The following is a 6,383-nucleotide window of genomic DNA, read 5'->3' on the forward strand; positions in this document are numbered from 1 at the left end:
CAGCAGCTCAGGGCAAGGTGAGAGGCGCCTCTCCCCAAACACAGCAGCTCCGATGGGGTGGGGCTGGGCAGGGCTGGGCTGCGACAGTTTCGGTGAAGAGGCGCCTCTCCTGGGCTGTGGCAGTCCCGGTGGGGCTGGGCTGGGCCAGGGGGAGGGGCTCCTCTCCCTGCCTGTGCGGCTCTTGATAGCCTGCGTCCGCGCAGCTTACAGGGAACTTAGCCTGCTACACAGCAGGAAGTTGGCATTTTCACTGTGTTTGGGGACTTCAGAGGGTGCGATGTCCAGTGAGGATTTTTCTAAAGCTGGTTGAAATTTTTCAAAAGAAAAATAGCTAAATTAAAAAAAAAAATAGCCTTTTATTCAAAATGAAAATTATGCAAAAAATCCGCCCATCCCTTTTATTTGTTTGCAAAACTCTTGCTGACTGTTTTTAATTACAAATTTTTGTCAAAGATTTGTATCAGAAACCGCGAAACTGCGAAACTGCTATCAAAATATTGATTGAAATATTTAAGCTGTCTGAAAACCTTATTTTCAGAAAGCTACATGTGTTGATAATGGTATCAATAAAAACATCAATTAACAATTTTGCAAAAATGGAAAAAAATTGCTCTATTTTGAATTCTGCAAAATGTAAACAACTTCCACATTTTGAATTTTTTCATAAAACTTCCCCCCAAGAAAACAGCCTAGATTTTTCCCAATAAGATGTATACAACTAAAGTGATTCCTTACATGGTGAGTTAGTATTAGGGAAGTTTTTAATGTGTATTAGCATTTCTAATGGGATGTGCAACTCCCTCTTCTCTTTTTGATAAATACTTTTTACTCCTGCCATTTTTTTCTCCTTCTTATTCCTAAGGAGATGAGTTAGTCACAAATATCACAAACAGTTTGTCCTTGGGGTGTACTGGAGGGGAACTGGGTCTAAAAATAAGCAATGAGTTATGTGGAATTCTAGTATGCAGCATTGTAGCTGTGTTGGTTCCAGGATATTAGAGGAACAAGTTGGATGAGGTAATATCTTTTATTGGCTCAACTTCTGTTGGTGAGAGAGACAAGTTTGAGTCCTAATTTTCAGTTCTGTGTAACCTCGAAACATTGTCTTTCTCACCAACAGAAATTGGTCCAATAAAAGATACTACCTCACCCACCTTGTCTCTCTAATGTGGAATTATAGTAATATAAACACTATTTTCTTAATAGTAAAAATGTTGGGGCCATCTTAGGCTATGAATTTTTAAGCAGAACTCCCCAATGATTTCATTACAATGTGAGGGTACAATATAGCCCATGATATTTAAAGTAAAAATAGTGGAATACTGGACCTAACGATTCCCTATTCCATATTTCAAACAATAAGCCACAAGCCTGACTCCACAACCTTTAGTCACATAAAAATTGCAAGACTAGACCAGAGTATATTAAATAGGCTGTTCCTTTTGCTCTCATGGTCCCAATTCCGTAAATCGTTATCGATTGATTTAAATGAAATTACTTACACATGTATTGACATGCAAGATCAGGCCACTCGACCCTAGTCCACTGTCATTGCAACTGAGTTAAAGAATAGTCCATTATACAAGAACTAGAGAGCATGAGTCAGCTGGTTTAATCCAATTACAGATGAGCCTGGGCACAGACCAGAAATCCTGGAATTAGTGATATTGAAAATCCAGATCTATATGTCACTTTATAAAGCCCAAATCCAAACGTCTACTCATGTCTTGATCAAAATTAAATGGAACGTTTGGTGTGTGTGTGTTTTAACAAAACAAAACAAAAAAGAGAGATTGAGATAGAGAGTGGTTAGCTTATTGTTGTCATTGCTTTTGTGATTCTCTACTTCCTAGTTTTGCCTGGAACTGGAAACATAACTGTCAAAACGTCATGAGACAGGGTACGTGCAGCCCAAACACAAGAGGAAGGAACTCATGAGAAAGCCTGTCCTCGCAAGTTTGCCCCTCCCACTTCAGACTCAAGGAACCAAATTCAGCCCTGTGGTAGACAAAGTGCAACTCCATTGACTTCAGTGGAGTTGGATTTGGGCTGATTTTGGCTCAAGGGGTTTAACTGAGATTTGATCAAGAGCTACGTAGGTATGGGCATAATACAAACACCCTGACTGACAAAGAAAGAAGCACCTATATTTTTGGTTGATCATCCTATAGCATTAGTAGAAACACTTAAAATACATGAAGATTACCTACATAATAGTGCTTTTTCTTTCAAGCAGGGTGATGAAAAATATTCACCCCTCAGGTAGCCCAACTGACTTCAATAGAATTACACCCAGATGGATTTATCTCAATAATTTTAGGAAGAAAATAAATCTCCCACAATCTCCTCATGGGGGAGGGGGAAGCCTCCAGCTATCTGATACTCCTTTTAGGTGAAAAGTACAAAACAGAATGAAGTCCATGAAACAAATTCGACTACAGGGCAGACTGGTCTATAGATGTTTGTATTTGCATAAGAAACAAGGACTGCACAAAATGTACTTGGGCCAACCGGTATTTGATACCTGGGCTGATAAAAGGTTAAGACCTGCGGGAGGTTTGTATTTCTCGGAGTAATTTAAAAAAATAAAATGAAAGCTCGTTAAATAGCAAAGTACACCACTGAGACTCCTTGCCCAGCCCCTCCCCTTAATTTAAGCAACATTTTAACAGTGTACGTATCAGTAAAAATCTCAACAAAGAGTAAATGGAAAGCTTTGTTGTGAACCTAACCTAAAACGGCAGCTTGTCTCTTTTGCTTTGGTCCCCTCCTTTGACTGAGAGCTGAGCAAACATTTACTGTCTGGGTGTTATATGATGGAACTTAGTCTCTGATGGGATGAATATTATGACATCTGATTTTTATTATACGGGATAAGAGAATAAAGGTGATGGATGCTCATATCTATAAGCAATGATCTTGTGGGGCCTAATCTAACTCTAACTGGGGTCAATGGAAAGGGTCTAGCTGATTTCAGTGGGAATTAGATCTGGCCTATAACCCTGAACTCTAGATTCCACTTCTTATTGATGTTGTTTTGAGCACTGTGTTTCAAAGCACATTATAGAAAAATTGGGCCAAATACTGAAGTTCTTATTCACTTCCATGGAGTTTTGCCTAAGAGATAGATGACTGATTAAAAACTGAGGCCCAGCTTCTCAAAGATATCTAAGCTCCTAACTTCCATTGATTTCAACAGGAGGTAGGAGCCAATACCTTGCAGGTTCTGGGCCTGGCAGCCTGATCATGCCATCCTTATTCACCCTAGTAGTCCTTATTTAGGAGAGTAGTTAGTCTGGACGGATGTTGTGAGGCTTATTTTCATACTTGTATGTTGCTTTGAGATCTTGAATGAAAGGAGATCTACATAAGTACAAAGTATATTAACCTCTAAAAGCATTTATCCATTAAAAAGCAACAAAGAGTCCTGTGACACCTTATAGACTAACAGACATATTGGAGCACAAGCTTTCGTGGGTGAATACCCACTTCGCTGTTAGTCTATAAGGTGCCACAGGACTCTGTCGCTTTTTACAGATCCAGACTAACATGGCTACCCCTCTGATCCAATTATCCATTAGTTTACCCACAAAGTTAGACCTGTTCTTTTCTTGTGAATTATCCGGCAACAAACCCTGATTTGTCTGAATGTATTTGTTTTTAGTGATTGTTCAGTTAACAGGTAGCGTAAATAAATTTCAGTCCATGGAGTATTTGGGAATTGAGTGCTTCAGCTCTTCATAATGTTAGTCATGGTGTGTGATTGGTCGATTCCCTGAGCACATGATGGTCTTTCTGTTTCCTGACTGGATGGCTGAGCTAATTAAACAGGTGGATAATGGAAAGCATTTACTCTAATCCATGCAGGTATTCCCTGATGTGTGGTGTGTGTGAATACAGGAGAAGAATAACCATTACCCAGACATTTATATCAACCAGTCATTCGCCTGAATGTTCATGATGGCCCATTAAAAGCGGTGTGAACATGCTAGAAGTAAACATCTGTTGGTAACTGGAATGACTGCTCACGAATGTGATTTTTGTAGTATATACCCAGTTTTATCATCTAATTTAAATGAATATTCTTTTAAAATTTCTCGTACAAAGTTTTCGCCTGGGAATTTGTTTCCACTGGGACTCTCCGGGTATGTCTACACTGCAATTGGACACTGGCAGCTAACCCGTGCCAGCTGACTCAGGCTTGCGGGCTTGGGATATGGGGCTGTTTAATTGCAGTGTAGATATTCAGGCTTGGGCTGCAGCCTAAGCTCTGGGATTCTCCCATCTCGCAGGGTTGTTGGGCCCGGGCTCCAGCCTGAGCCTAAATGTCTGCACCACAATTAAAAGTCCCTCAGCCCGAGTCCTGTGAGCCCGAGTCGGCTGGCACAGGCCAGTCATGGGGTTTTAGTTGCAGTGTAGACATACCCTTTCAGTTCTAACTAGTAGAGCTGGGAGATATTTTTTTTCAGCGAATAGAATTTTTGTCAAAATATGCATTTTTGGGGACTCCAAAATATTGGTCAAATCCAACCCATATTTGCAAACAAGTTTGGCCAAAAAGAAAAAAAAACCCTAAAAATATTTTCTCAAAATAGACAACATGTTTTGTTGGGACCATTTGGAAATGTTTTGTTTTGAGTTTTTTGTTTTGAAATCCTTCATTTTGACTCTTCATTTTGAAATGACATTTCATTTCCAAATTTGGGCAGTTAAAAAAAAACACAAAAAAGGACTAAATTGAAATGAAAAACTAAAAAAAAAACCCAACTCCTCATTTTGAGTTGACTGAAACTATTTTGGTTGATTCAAAAAAAGTTTTTGAAGCAATGAAAAATATTGGAAACATTTGGTTTTGGTTCAAACTGAACTGGATTTTTTGTTTATTTGGTCCCTGAACTGAAAAATCCATTATTTGCTCCGGTCTACTAACTTGTCACATTGGGTAGTGATTTCATTTCATTAAACTATAAGGTTTCAATGTAAGTTTGCCATTAATTTTTTTTAAAAGGCACATTTAGGGCCAGATCCTCAGATGCCAGGGAAGCTACTATTGATTTACACCAGGGAAGGAGCTGGCTTTTAATATTTTCTTTTATGCGCTGTACTGCCATCTCACTGTTCTCCAGCTCGTTTGCTGCAGGGCATGAAGTTGGGGAATGCAGCCTCATTCTCTTCTGAAACATAATGAAAGAGATGGGCTAAGACAGCAGCTACAGATCTCCCGCTGAAAGGCTTGATGGTTTGTCTCATACTAGCGCATGGCGAGTTAGAGGCATAACAGTGCTGTTGCCATATCTGCGGCAACATTCCAGTGCTACTGGGACACGGTCCAAAAAAAGAACATTACTGGAGCAATAGGTTTGGTGCCAGTGCTGGCTGCCAACCTGAGAAAATCAGTTAAAGCAATGAACGACACAAATGACCCATTCTCCCTCCTTCCTCCCCTTCCACTAAAAATTCTTCTACACTGCGAAAAGATCAAGACCTGTGGTAGCAGGTAGAAACTAAAAGGCTTACAGAGTGGTGTGCATGAAAGTGCTGTCACCATTGCTTAAAATGCCTTTATGCCAAATCTACCATTCTAATACAGAGACTGGGTACACAATAAAAACTCAGAGTGGCTCAGAGACAGTATGGGCTGGGGAATTTTCAGTCTAGGGAAGAGGACGCTTCTTAAAGTGGCCACATCCTTGATTAGTTGTGGAGGATAGAAACACTAGACAGACACATTTTCCACTGGACCAGTCCACACAAGAGATCCACTTCCTGGACACTACAGTACAAATAAGTGATGGTCACATAAACACCACCCTATACCGGAAACCTACTGACCGCTATACGTACCTACATGCCTCCAGCTTCCATCCAAGACACATCACACGATCCATTGTCTACAGCCAAGCCCTAAGATACAACCGAATTTGCTCCAACCCCTCAGACAGAGACAAACACCTACAAGATCTTTATCAAGCATTCGTAAAACTACAATACCCACCTGGGGAAGTGAGGAAACAGATTGACAGAGCAAGACGGGTACCCAGAAATCACCTACTACAGGACAGGCCCAACAAGGACAATAACAGAACACCACTGGCCATCACATACAGCCCCCAGCTAAAACCTCTCCAGCGCATTATCCACGATCTATAACCTATCCTGGAAAATGATCCCTCACTCTCACAGACCTTGGGAGGCAGGCCAGTCCTCGCTTACAGACAACCCCCCAACCTGAAGCAAATACTCACCAGCAACTACACACCACACCACAGAAACACCAACCCAGGAACCTATCCCTGTAGCAAACCTCGTTGCCTACTCTGTCCCCATATCTACTCTGGCAACAGCATCAGAGGACCCAACCACATCAGCCACACCATCAGGGG

This window comes from Malaclemys terrapin, chromosome 7 (assembly GCF_027887155.1).
Source record: "Malaclemys terrapin pileata isolate rMalTer1 chromosome 7, rMalTer1.hap1, whole genome shotgun sequence".
NCBI lineage: Eukaryota > Metazoa > Chordata > Testudines > Emydidae > Malaclemys > Malaclemys terrapin.